Genomic DNA, 14237 nt, shown 5'->3' with positions numbered 1-14237 from the left:
CTCTGAACTCCAGGTGGGAATTCCGGATTACCTAGAATCGGTACCATGGGGGACGGCTGCGGGGACACCGATGAGCGCCGAAAAGCATCTCTGACCACTGTTAGGGTGCTGCCCAGGGTGGGGTGCTCTGCAAGGTCCTTAGGCAGTGGTGTAGTGATCCAAGGCCAACTCTTGGCCGAACCCCCGGAGTCCTCTTCCTCCATAGCGACCCAGTGCTTCGCCTCTGCGTGACAGTGCCAGTCCACCAACCTAGTTAGGTGGACTGCTCTGTAATAAGCCTTAATGTCTGACAGGCCGACCCCACCCCTACTTTTCGCCAGGTAAAGAAGTTGGAGTCTAACTCGTGGTTTGCGATGGGACCAGACAAAGGCCCGGAACATGGAGTCAGTTCGTTTGAAAAACGCTGGAGGTAATCGGATGGGAAGTGCCTGTAGCAGGTATAACACCCTTGGCAGTAATGTCATCTTGAGCGCACTACATCTGCCGAACCAAGTCAGCGTCAGAGAATGCCAGTATAGGAGGTCCGTTTTGAGACGTAGGAGTAGCGGGGCAAAATTAGCCGAGTATAATTCAGCAGGATCTGAGGTGATGTCAACTCCTAGGTATCGTATAAGCTTGGTTGCCCATCTCAGTGGAAAGGTCGAACGTAAACGTTGGACAATTCTTTTGTCTATCGTTATGTTAAGGATGGAGGATTTGGTTAAATTGATCTGGAACGAGGAGAGAGCACCATATTCTTGAAGGGATCGGAGCAAGTTGGGGAGAGAAGTGGTTCTGTTAAAAAGAAGATAAGGTCGTCCGCAAAAGCGGCCACCTTATGAGATCCCGAGGGTTTCGGGTAACCTACAATGTCTGAGTTCGCCCTTATCGTACACAGAAGGGGTTCTAGGGACAAGATAAAGATCAGGGGGGAAAGGGGGCATCCCTGACATGTGCCATTTCGGATGTCAAAAAAGTCCGATCTCGTCTCGTTCACCTTGACCGATGCAGTGGGGTGAGTATACAAGGAAAGTATCCACTGTAACATGGATGAGCGAAGGCCTATGTGCTTGCTCTAAAGTTGCCCGGATAAAGGACCAGTCGACACGATCAAAGGCCTTCTCCGCGTCGGTTGACAGCAGGAGAAGAGCCCGTTTGGTAGTCTTCGCCGCATGTATCAGATTAATAACTCGGATGGTGTTGTCCCTTGGTTCTCGTAGCGGCACAAAGCCTGCCTGGTCTCAGTGAATCAGACTCGGTACATGGGGGAGCAATCTATTGGCCAGGATCTTGGCAAAAAGTTTAAGGTCCGAATTCAGGAGTGCAATTGGGCGATAGCTCCCACATAGTAGCGGATCTTTACCCTCTTTCGGAATGAGGGAGATATAAGCCCTTAGGGTGTCTACTGGGAATAAGTTCCCCTCCGTGATGGTGTTAAAAGCAGAAACCAAAGGTTTTGATAGTATGTCGAAAAAAGTTTTGTAGTACACTGGGGTTAGGCCGTCAGGGCCAGGGGCCTTTTTCGGTTTCGAAGAGGCCAGTGCCGCTCCCAATTCTTCAACAGTCAAGGGTTCCTCCAACTCCTCCCTTATATCATCTGGTAGTGACGGCATGCCTGAGGCAGCTAAGTAAGATTGGGGGGTATGCCTGCCCTCCATTGGGGAGTCCATAGATTGCGGTCTGTCTAAATTATAGAGACCTGTATAGAAAGCGCGGAACTCCTCCGCCATGTCTGAAGAGGTATTTAGCTTCTGTCCCATAGATGACTGTATGTGAGGGATATAGGTTTTGGTGCGAGGGCCCTGCAGAGCTCTGGCCAGAAGTGACCCGGGTTTGTTTGAGAACTCAAACATAGTACGACGTGCCCATGCTAGTTTCTGTTTGGTCTTATGAAATAAAAGTGTACAAAGTTCCTCACGGGCCTTCTGAAGATCCCGGAAGGTTGCACGAGCTAGACTAGCCTTATGTATACTCTCCAGATTGCGGATCAATGCAAGGAGCTCCTCCGTGCGTTGAAGTCTATCCCGCTTGAGACGGGCTCCTATTTTGATCAATTCGCCTCTTACAACCGTCTTGTGGGCTTCCCAGACCACAAGGGGGTTGGGAACTGACCCCTCGTTGACGGAAAAGTACTCCCGCAGTGCGTTCAGTATCTCTGAGCGGGTTTCCTCCGATTGAAGCAGTGCTTCATACAGTCGCCAGGATGGGGGAGACCGAGTCATTAACCCCAACTGGAGGGTCAGGTGGACTGGCGCATGATCGGAGAAAGATTTGACATCTATGGACGTAGAAACCACTTTGTTGAGATCTTTATGTGACAACAGCAGATAATCTAACCGCGAGTAGGTGTGGTGCACCTGTGAGTAAAATGTATAGTCTCTGTCTTGGCTGTGAAGCAACCGCCAAGGGTCAACTAGGTGCAGGGTATGGAGGTCCGCCTTGAGATGTCTCAGGCGAGAGTAGGACAGGTGTGAGGCTCCACGTGAGACGTCCAAGGTCGGATCCATGGCAAAATTAAGGTCTCCGCCAAAGATAAGCATCCCCTCTGAGAACTCCAAGAGCTCAGAGAGGAGCTTGCGCAAAAACTGTGGATGGTTCACATTGGGGAAGTAGACATTTGCGAAAGTGACCCGCACATCGGACACCCTTCCCTTTAGGAGAAGAAAGCGACCCTGCTCGTCTGCCTGCTGCGCCTCAAACACCCATGGAACCGACCTGGCTATAATGATGCTGACCCCTTTCGATTTGGAGATCGGAGAGACACTATGGTATGCTACAGGAAAGGCCCCGTTGGTCAGCCTAGGTATAGAATCTGCACGGAAGTGCATCTCCTGTAGAAAAGCGACATGTGTTTTGCCCCTGCGCAGGTCAGCTAGAAGCTGCGAGCGCTTCTCTGGTATATTAAGGCCACGCGTGTTTAGAGAGGTGATCTTGAGGTGACCCATTGTATCTTCTGGCAGGGAAATGGATGTCTATAGGCGTGTGGGAGAATCCCAAAAATAGAACCCCCTCCAGGCAGAGGTCAAGGGTAGGGGAAAATAGACCGGGGGGGAAAGAGTAATGAGGGAGAAAGAGAGGAAGGGGAGAGGGATGGGGTAGGGGAGTGAACGGTTCCTGTCGTAGACTAACTATGGGCCCCTGTTGCACACGAAAAGTGTCCACACAGGGGTCCACCCTAATGTGGGGGTGGAAGGAGCGTTGAGGTCTACTCTAAATTAAGTAGAGTTTAGGCAGTAATCAGGATAAACAATATAGGTGGAGATGTGGGGGAATAGCGCCTCTGAGAATCGTAGTGTTTCTGATATGAGAACCAACATAACTGAACATTACCTTTAGTAATTAGTACCTGCAGCAAAGCTGCCGAGCACCCTCCGCCATAACCATTCGGTGATAGTGTCCCCGGGAGGCTCATGGACGTCAGAAAGAATCCCATTACCAGTGCGATCGATAGATATTATTGGCAGGATCCATGCTGACGTCCCATGGCAAAGCCCGCAACACCAAGACCAAGGGTCTTTTACCCTCGCGCCGGGAAGTACCGAAGCAAGTTGTGGAGGGCGAGGTCAATACAAACAGTGCAAATGAAAAATAATAAAATAATGAAATAAAACGGCATAAAATAGCACAACAAAACATAACATAACAGAGCATGTCACCCATGATTGCCACATCCCTGGGATTGTTACCCGCTATGGCACTACACCCCCCCCCTCCCCTTCCTAATACGTAGCTACTTGCATATCCTTCAGGAAAAACTAGGGGGAGTAGAGGGTCTTGGAGGTACCCCAGGTGCCAAGCAAAATACCCATTAAATAGGGAAAACAGATAAAAGGAAACAGAAAAACAAAAACAAAACCAAAACAGGCCCTCTGGGCACCCATCCGAGACCGGGAAGCCAACATTTCAAGGAGATAATGAAATTCAGTAGAAGCATCTTGAGGCGTCGGGGCTTATGGCCCGTTTGCTGATCTCCCTGCTGCATCCGCCTCCCCCCAGCCACCAATAGTGGATCCGTATGGGAGAAACAAGACTATTAAGAGTCTGATTTGACCCAGCACCTCACTGAGCAGGCTAGCAAATGTCAGTTGACATCCCGTAATCCCAAACGGGAACCAAAGGTACACCCGGGGGTCAGGAGTCCTTAGAGTGTACTATGTAAGGTAGTCAACGCGGCCCCAGGAAGTCGCCCATCAAAGCAGTTCCAAAAACCTCTTGTAGGGGTAGATCTAATGTTCTTGGAATACCCAGGAAGGTAATGCAATGTGAGCGTTCATCATGTCTTACCAGTCCTTGAAATAAGATGAGAAGTTAAGCTTCGAAGGACCTTGGGTGGGGTCTAACAGTCTCTCGACTAGTGGCGCGTGAGCGCGGTCGACGGACACGTTGCGGCCTGGGCAATGGTGGGCCAAGGGCCTCCAGGGACAACAGGTAGTCAAACCAGTTAGGGACACTCACAGCAGGCTTGGCTAGGAAGCTGAACAAGTCTGAGAGTTGGTCTGGTGAGCGTAGGTAGAATTCTGCTCCTCGCCTCCGCACAATTAGATGGAAGGGGTGACCCAAGCGGTAAATCGCCTCCGCCGTACGGATTACCTCCAACAGGGGTCTCAGAAGGCCACGCATTGCTCTCGTTTGCCTGGAGATGTCTGGGTAAATCCGGATCAACGCACCGTCAAAGTCAATTGGGCCGCGTTCCCACGCCAGGCGTAGGATTTCCTCTTTTATATTAAAGAAATGTACCCTACACAGGACATCTCGTGTCTCGTGGGAGGTCTATGGCATCAGGATCTTGGGATGCTGCGGGGGGCGCCCTGGGTCCTGGGATACGGTGGACCCTATCCAGCTCCAGCTCCGTAGCCGGCGGTTTTCCGAGGACCTGATTCAGGATAGCCACCACCGTTGCGCGTAGGTCTGAACCCATGGTTGCTTCAGGGATGCCGCGGAGGCGCAAATTGTTGCGTCTGCTCCTGTTCTCGCTGTCATCTAGCTTTAAATGTATATCCACAAGATGGCGGCGAAAGCCACACTGCTCCTGCTCCATGGCGGTAATGCAGGCATCAGAAGTGTATGTGGAGGATTCCAACACAGTGACCCTCTCTTCTACTGTATCCACTTGTTGGCGTAAGTCATGTAGTTCCCTGGAGAGTGCATTAACTATGGATGCCGCCATTTCCTGTAGGTCTTGCCTTGTGGGCAGACCAGCCACAATGTCTCTGAGAGAGCCCTCCACATTACTGCCTGTCTCCCTTGTATGACCGCAGCTAGGTTGGGTGTCTGTGATAGGGATCACAGGGGATAGTATAGGGGAGGCTGACCTGTCATCCTGAGCTGCTCGGTCATCTCCAGCATTAGATCCCGGCTGAGTGCTCTTCTTAGATGAGGCGGCGGCGCTCGTCGGAGGAACCCGAGGCGGCGCCATCTTGGCCGGAGCGGCGGGGGAAGAAACAGCGTGTTGCCTGAGGAAATAGTGGGTGATTTCTGAACCCTTCTGTGCCCCCAAGTCCAGCGGGTGTTTGCGGTCCCCTGGCATGAATTCCGTCTCTCTCTGACAAGATTTACTGTCCGTTCTCAGGGCCTTCCCGCACAGAGCTCCGAGGTGTGCGCCCTCACTCTGCTATCGCTCGGCCACGCCCCCTTAAATGTTGATTGATTTTTTTGTCATTCTGTAGAAAATGTACTAGACGCCTCCCGAAGAAGTGACTTGACCGCGAAACTGTAGAGGTTACGTCCACAAAGTACTAAACAACCTGCCTTCATCTACCTGTGTGGGCACTAATATAAATTCTGAGTCAACATTGCTGTAAACCAAAAATGTTTTTGTTATTATGTTTTTGTCTTATCACCATTGTGTCCTTGTATGGACTCTTTTAATGTCTTATCCTTTAATAAACTAAAAGATTTTATATAATATGGTCTATATCCCTTTGGTACCTCAATAGTCCTAAGATTCCTAGAAAAAGGTAGGACCGGATTGGAGAAGTCCTATTGGTTCTCCCTCCCCTTTTTCAACCAACATTGCTTTATACAGATTAAGGATGATGGTACCTATTAACTATTAAATACCCTGATAACTTAACCGGGTGGCATACTTTTGATAAAGAATCTTATTTCTCACCATCTTGGTGTCCTTCAGGTGTTTTTTTTTAGCAAACTCCATGTGGGCTTTCATGTGTCTTGCACTGAGGAGAGGCTTCCGTCGGGCCACTCTGCCATAAAGCCCCGACTGGTGGAGGGGCTGCAGTGATGGTTGACTTTCTACAACTTTCTCCCATCTCCCGACTGCACCTCTGGAGCTCAGCCACAGTGATCTTTAGGTTCTTCTTTACTTCTCTCACTAAGGCTCTTCTCCCCCGATAGCTCAGTTTGGCCAGATCTAGGTAAGGTTCTGGTCATCCCAAACATCTTCCATTTAAGGATTTAAGGAATATGGAGGCCACTGTGCTCTTAGGAACCTTAAGTGCAGCAGGAATTTTTTTGTAACTTTGGCCAGATCTGTCTGTCTTGCCACAAGCTCAGTTCCTTTGACCTCATGATTCTCATTTGCTTTGACATGCACTGTGAGCTGTTAGGTCTTATATAGACAGGTGTGTGGCTTTCCTAATCAAGTCCAATCAGAATAATCAAACACAGCTGCACTCAAATGAAGGTGTAGAACCATCTCAAGGATGATCAGAAGAAATGGACCATGTGATATTTCGGTTTTTCTTTTTTTAATAAATATGCAAAAATTTTAACAATTCTGTGTTTTTCTGCCAATATGGGGTGCTGTGTGTACAATAATGAGGAAAAAAGTGAACTTAAATGATTTTAGCAAATGGCTGCAATATAACAAAGAGTGAAAAATTTAAGGGGGTCTGAATACTTTCCGTCCCCACTGTATAATGAAAAACATTTAACGCTGACAGTGCTGAATTAAATTACTCAGGACGAACGTGGGAAGATCAGACCGGCACCCCATACTTTAAACCGGCTAACATGAGACATAGAACTGTATACAATATATCAATACAATTAGAAGTGAATATATTAAAAATAGATAAATAAAAGATATATCAATAAAACATTATATCCACAATGACTATTTGTTTTTATGATTGCTTCTGCAAATCCCTACAAAATTTTAATCATTGTACTATCCTTAAGGATTTCAAGATAAACTGCGCCTGTACTTGAACTCCCACCACTGTGCTCTAGGATAAACTCACTCTGATATGCCTACCTGCCACTTAATGTGATAAATTGTGAATAGTATTTAAATCTCTATTAAACAATGAAATAGTGAAAAAAAATAGTGGCGCTAAAATATACTAATTAAAAATACAAACTCACTCTCTAAGAATGTGCAATGTGTCAGCATATAAAAAATCACTTAAGTATAGCTTGCGCTATGCTAAATGTACCACCCTTGTGACAAGTGAAAAAAATGCCTTCTATAGCTTAATCCACTCGGTAAAAGAAAGCAAAATATAAATCCAAACAAAAAAAGGGAAAACCGTCCAGTGATGATTTCTGTGAACAATTCTTATTTCATCTACCACACCTCCATGTACGTGATCCCGCTCCCTTCAGATACCGCATTCACCAATAGGTGATGCCTCACACTCTCTTGTTTGGCACATACGCTTTAAGCCACATATGTCAGGCTAAATACACTCAACCTATATGGGGGGGGTCTTCTGAACCGTGAGAGGTTGAACCCGACAGGATGGATGGATGGAGAAAAAATAAATAAAAATAAACTTTAAAAGGCGTCCGGAGAGAGGACGAAAAAATAACTTATTTATTTATTTTTCTCCATCAATCCATCCTGTCGGTTTCAGCCTCTCCCAGTTCAGAAGACCCCTCCCCCATATAGGCTATAAATCTCCTGAGGAGAGACACCTCGCAAACACAGTTGGAGATCGGAGAGTGTATTTAGCCCGACATATGTGGCTGAAAGCGTATGTGCCAAACACGAGTGTGAGGCATCACCTATTGGTGAGTGCGGTATCTGAAGAGAGCGGGATCACGTACACACAGGTGTGGTGGATGAAATAAGAATTGTTCACAGAAATCATCACTGGGACTGTTTCCCCTTTTTTTGTTTGGATTTATATTTTGCTTTCTTTCACCGAGTGGATTAAGCTATAGAAGGCATTTTTCTTTACTTGTCACAAGGGTGATACATTTAGCATAGCGCAAGTGATTTTTTTTAATATGCTGACACATTGCACATTCTTAGAGAGTTTGTGTTTTTAGTTTGTTTACTTTATTTTTTTCACTATTTCATTGTTTAATAGAGATTTAAATGCCATTCAAAATTTTTAATCATTGACAGTTGTTTTTATCTCTTCAAGAGTGCATCAAATAAATGAATTAATTTTTTACTTGGCTATATGTATGTAAGTTTTTATGCTGGACCCATGGAGCGCTGCTCTTTTGTTTTAGTGACAAGATGGTAGACCTGCACAAAGGCTGGAATGGGCTACAAAACCATCAGCAAGAAACTTGGTGTTAAGGAGACAGCTGTTGGAGAGATTATTCACAAATGGAAGAAATACAAAATAACCATGGATTGCCCTCGGTCTGGAGCTCCATGCAAGATTTTGCCTTATGGGGTAAGAATGATCATGACAAAAGTGAGGGATCAGCCCAGAACTACACGGGAGAAGCTTGTGAATGATCTTAAGGCAGTTGGGACTACAGTCACCAAACAAACCATTGGCAACACAATACGTTGCCGTGGATTGGAATCATGCAGCACCCGCAAGGTCCCCCTCCTTAAGAAGGCACGTGTAGGCCTGTCTGAAGTTTGCCAAACATCTAAATGACTCAGAGAAGGATTGGGAGAAAGTGATGCGGTCAGATGAGACCAAAATTGAGCTCTTTGGCATTAACTTGACTGGCTGTGTTTGGAGGGGAAAAAAAGGCTCACTACGACCCTAAAAACAGAGTTGTTTCTCTGCTAAAGGAACAGGTCGACTTTACCGCATTGAGGGGCCAATAGACGGGGCCATGTATTGTAAAATCTTGGAAGAGAAGCTTCTTCCTTCAGCCAGAACACTGAAGATGGGTCATGGATGGGTCTTCCAGCATGACAATGACCCAAAACATATCGCCATGGCAATAAAGGAGTGGCTCAAGAAGAAACACATCAAGGTCATGGAGTGGCCTAGCCAGTCTCCAGACCCTTATCCTATTGAAAATTCATGAAGGGAGCTGAAACTTCAAGTTGTCAAGTAACAGCCAAGAAACCTTAAGGATTTAGAGAAGATCTGTAAAGAAGAGTGGACCAAAATCCCTCCCGAGATGTGTGCAAACCTGATAACCAAGAACAAGAAATGTCTTACCTCTGTGCTTGCCAACAAGGGTTCACCAAGGGTCTACCAAGTACTAAGTCATGTTTTACTTGGGGATCAAATACTTATTCTACTCACTGAACTGCAACTCAAATTATAACATTTGCATCATGTGTTTTTTCTGGATTTTTGGTTGATATTCTGTCTCTATCATTTAAAATATACCTATGAAAAAAATTATAGACCCTTAATTTCTTTGTAAGTGGGCAAACTTACAAAATCTACAGGGAATCAAATAATTATTTTCCCCACTGCATAATATATATATATATATATCCTTGTATTGAGGTGGTTATACTGGGATCACGGTTGAGGCTACAACCATGATCCCGGTATCATTTTTTTTACATCAGATGATTCTCTTTTATGGATTTTGTCACTTATAGTTTTACTTTGTTGACAAGCCAGTACTAGCTTGTAAAGCCGCAGATCAAACCTAGTAGATTGGGAGATAAGGTAAGTGCCTCTGGTAGGAGTACATGGTAACTCAAGTGTAGATTATCCTGCAATGAATCCTGTATGGTGAAGGTGCAGGAGGAAGCACCTGAGTACCTTATAAGGGCTCTAGGTGGAAGTTTAAGTGCGTGACCAATGGTGTGATGTAACATTTGTTCATCCACCTAAGACTGAGTGGATAAAATTTTAGCACCAAGTTTGAAAAGTTATTGGACACATATTTCTGTACATACACATTAAAGGCTTGTTTACACTTGCTTCAAAACATGGCATTGGACACACTTTTTTAAAGCACTCTGAACACCAATCAAAGAACCTGTCACTAAATAAAATGATTAGCTTACAGTCCTGTTCACACGTGTTTGCTTTGCTTCAAAAATTATACTCCATGTCGCTTTAGTGGTTCTTCATATCTTCTAAAGAAGTCTATGACAAAGATCGCTTCAAGCACCTGCATCTTTTGAGAGGCTTTTATTCAGCTTTAGCTTTGCTTTGTTTTGGAGCAATTGCAGGTATAAGATATCAACACACGCCCAGGGCACCTGCCATGCTTCAATAAAAAAGCACCACCAAATCATTGCAGAAATGAAAAAAATCGCCTGTTAAGGGAAGACCACATAGGCACAATTTAGAGGCCACGTCACCTGACCAGGTTTTGAGTCATAGGCTTCTTCTGGCCAAATTCACCAGGGCTGAGGTCCTCAGCTGAAAAACTCCACTGCCCAAAAGAGGAGAGGGATGGATTTCAGAATCTGTTCCTGCCAACAAATGCGTCTGTATTTGTGTGAACCAAACTTCTAGGTTTCTGGCTACACAAGTGGATGCTAGGGCCAGCTTAAGATTCCCAATGGATGAGTCCCAGGCCCTGCGTAGAAGGATATCTCCTCTTTTATCCATCGGATCACTCAGCGTACCCATATCGTCAAACGCTAGGTCCGTGTTTTTTGAAACTTTTTAAAGAGGTGCGTCTAACTTGGGATTTTCGTTCCATGGCTGCGCTGTGTCCTCTTTAAATGGACCTTTTTAGGTTACGGGAAATAAGTTTTATCTCTGGATTATCCCACTCCAGCTTGATCGTATCAAGAAGGGAACTATGCACTGGGAAAACTCTAGCCTTTTTCTTAGGCAAACCTTCGTACATAAGGTCATGTTTAGACAATTGCACCTTCTCCTCTAAATAAGGGGCGTGTAGATAGCCTTTAATAAGTCATTGTCTTCCAAAGACAACTTATGCCTCGAGCCCCTTACGGATTTCTCTATCCCTGGGCTCTGTATCTGACCTGGATTCATCCGGAGAAGAACGGGTAGATCTGGCTTCTACCTCAGAGTCTTCGCACTCTGCTGTGGAGCACTAGGACCGGCTGAAGTCCTATCTAGAGATGGACCCTGCAAGGGGACCTGGATCTTAGCAATCGGTGTCTTGAATGAGCTGAACGTTGACAATAGCTCATACCTAACAGAAGTCAGCATTTTCAGACAGGAAACTACTGGGTCATCCTTAACTAGGCTGTCTATACAGGTGTGGCAAACTGCTTTGCTCCACGAGGAGCTCAATTTTTTTCAGCAAACAGCACATTTCCTTTTGGGTGGCTGCGCTTGGGCCTTGTCCTGTGTCTTGGTCTGTAGCACAAAAACAAATTACCCACAGTGTAATTCAAGCCACACACAACATAACATCTCATGCAGGATGGAGGAAAATGTGCCCCTTTCACCCAGTCCCTACTGGCTACAAGTGGGAAAACACAGGATGTGCATGGAAGTACAAAACACTTCAAGCTTACCTATGAGGTGCTGGTGCCTGCATCTGCTGCCTGTACAGGTGTCGCAGAGGAGTCCATCCCGCCCCTGTGATGGTCCGCCGCCTCTGCTGGGTCTGCACCCTTTTGAACACCAGTGTCCCTGGTCACACTGTTCAGAGACCGGAACCAGCATCTCCGGCGCCCGTTGATGACACACCCCACCCTGGAAGTGACCCCACTGGGTACTTCCTGTGGGCAAGCTTGGAGTGCAGAAGCTCTGCCCCCTCCACACACTGCGGCTGCCTTTCCCCCACACATGCAGCCAGCCTGTCAGCAGGGAAACAAGCCGCCCTGCGGCTCATGGGCAGGGGCTCAGATGTACATCACTGTACTGGCCCTCTCCAGGCACTGAGAACCAGGGACAGCAGCAGCCATACCTACTTCCTCGATGGAGGTGCCGCTCTGGATCAGAGGAGAAGGTAGGATGACTACCCCAATCGCTCCAGGAGCTACGCTCATGAGACTCTAGGGAAACCAGGGTTCCAGGAAACATATTACCCCCACGTCCGGAGGAGAAACATACTGACATGGGGCCTGGAGGACTGCCCTTTTATCCAGTGGGGGTTAACGTGTTTCCTGTCCTGGTATGAAGAGCCCTAGGTCCCATGGGCTGTCCTGGAAGATGCTTAGAGAAAGATATATCAAGTTTTTAGAGCAGCAGAGGCAAGAATGGGACAACAATCCTCACAAACTTCAGCAACTGCTCTCCTCAGTTCCCAGATGTTTACAAAGTATTGTTAAAAGAAGAGGTGATGCTACACCGTGGTAAACATGGCCCTGGATTTGGAATTGGAGTTGTACTTTTCCAGCTTTTTGTTGCCCTGTCTCAACTTTTTTCAGATGGGTTTCCCTCAAGTTCAAAATCACCTTACTTTTTTCTTAAAATGTTTTTTTTCTCAGGTTTAAACATTTGATATGTTTTCTATTGTGAATAAAAGGGTTTATGAGATTTGCAAATCATTGCATTGTGTCCCAACTTTTTTTTGGAACTGGAGTTCTATATAGATAAAAAAAATAAATACAAACACATAGCCTTTAAGTATTCATACCCCTCAACAATTTTCCACATTTTGTCATGTTACAACAAAAAATATAAATGTATTTTATGTGATAGACAAACATAAAGTGGCACATAATTGTGAAGCGGAAGGAAAACGATAAATGGTTTTCAAACTTTTTTACAAATAAATGTGAAAAGTGTGGCATGCGTTTGTATTCAGCCCCCCAGTTAATACTTTTAGAACCACCTTTCGCTGCAATTACAGCTGCAAGTCTTTTTGGGTATGTCTCTACCAGCTTTGCACGACTAGAGTGTGAAATTTTTGCAAAATAGCTCAACCTCTGTCAGATAGGATGGAGAGCATCTGTGAACAGCAATTTTATGTTTCAATCATTTTTATTCAAGTTTAACAAGTAGCCAGTGTGCAATAGTTGCACCCATGCAGGGGCTAGCATTGACAGTCATCACACAAGTTAGCCAAAAAGAGGCAATGTAAACAAAGGAGAAAATGAGAACTAACATGGCAGCAGAGGATAGGCATGTTTCATAAGGCCGCCAGGGGTCCTGAGAAGGTTCCCCAAACCAGTGGGGCATCCCCTGGTCCCACCAATACCCATACAGTGGTGCCATATACAGGAACTCAGGAGAAATTGAAACAGAAAGGTGGCGCTAAAGAAAGGAGTGCGCACCTGACAGGAAAGGAGCCAGGGAAGGCTAAGGGAAGAAAGAGGGAGGTCCAGAGATCGAGAGAAGGGGGAATAAAGGGCTCGGGAGCATCGGGACTGTCCATCATAGGTGACCCAAGCTGGCTGGGGGGAGAGTGGGAAAAGCATGACAGCAATGGTTCCCAAACTTTAAGGCACTTAGCATGGGAGTTGTTGCGGATACTGGACATATGTTTGTTAAGCATTAACGCAGTCACATGATCTAGCACCCCCTGGAAGGGGACAGATGGTTTTTTCAGGCTTGGGCAATTGTTCTTTTGGCTGACAAAAATAAGAAAGAAGTGAGCTTCCGCTGATGGGCGAATAGGCCCAAGCTGGGACAATGCAGGAAGGCAAACTTGGCTTCTTTTGATATAGAGAGTTGAAACCGTAAATAAGAGGGCAAAAACAGGACCAGAAACGAATTAGTCTAGGGCATGTCCACCATGTATGTACTACATCACCCCGATTGGTCACAGCCCCGAGAACAGCAGTCATTGGAAGACAGATTGGCATGGGCAATGCAGGTCGGAACCCAATACCAACGTGAAAGCACCTTATATGCTGCTTGTAAAGCGGCTGTGTTAAATGAGCATTTGGTCACAGAGGGCCAGGCCCCGCTCCAGTCAGCTACCAGTTGCCAAGTCTCGTTCCCACTGAGCTGCATAGGTGCGAGGAGGAACAGATATTCAAAGAGGGCTGAAATGAGGCCCGGGGATCCCAGAGAGCGCTGGCAGATATGTTCAGAAGTAGTTTTTTGGAATGGATATGTAGCAGTTCTGCGCAGCTAGGCAAGCCAATGCTGGAGTTGGAGGTAGCAGAAGAATTCAGTTTCTGGGATATCACGGGACTCCCGCAGCGGTGAACAGCAATTTTCAAGTCTTGCCACAGATTCTCAGTTGGATTTAGGTCTGAAAGGCCATTTTAACATGAATATGCTTTGATCTAAACCATTCCATTGTAG

The sequence above is a fragment of the Aquarana catesbeiana genome, linkage group LG01 (genome assembly GCF_042186555.1).
Source record: "Aquarana catesbeiana isolate 2022-GZ linkage group LG01, ASM4218655v1, whole genome shotgun sequence".
Lineage (NCBI taxonomy): Eukaryota > Metazoa > Chordata > Amphibia > Anura > Ranidae > Aquarana > Aquarana catesbeiana.
Note: the sequence above shows the minus strand (reverse complement) of the source record.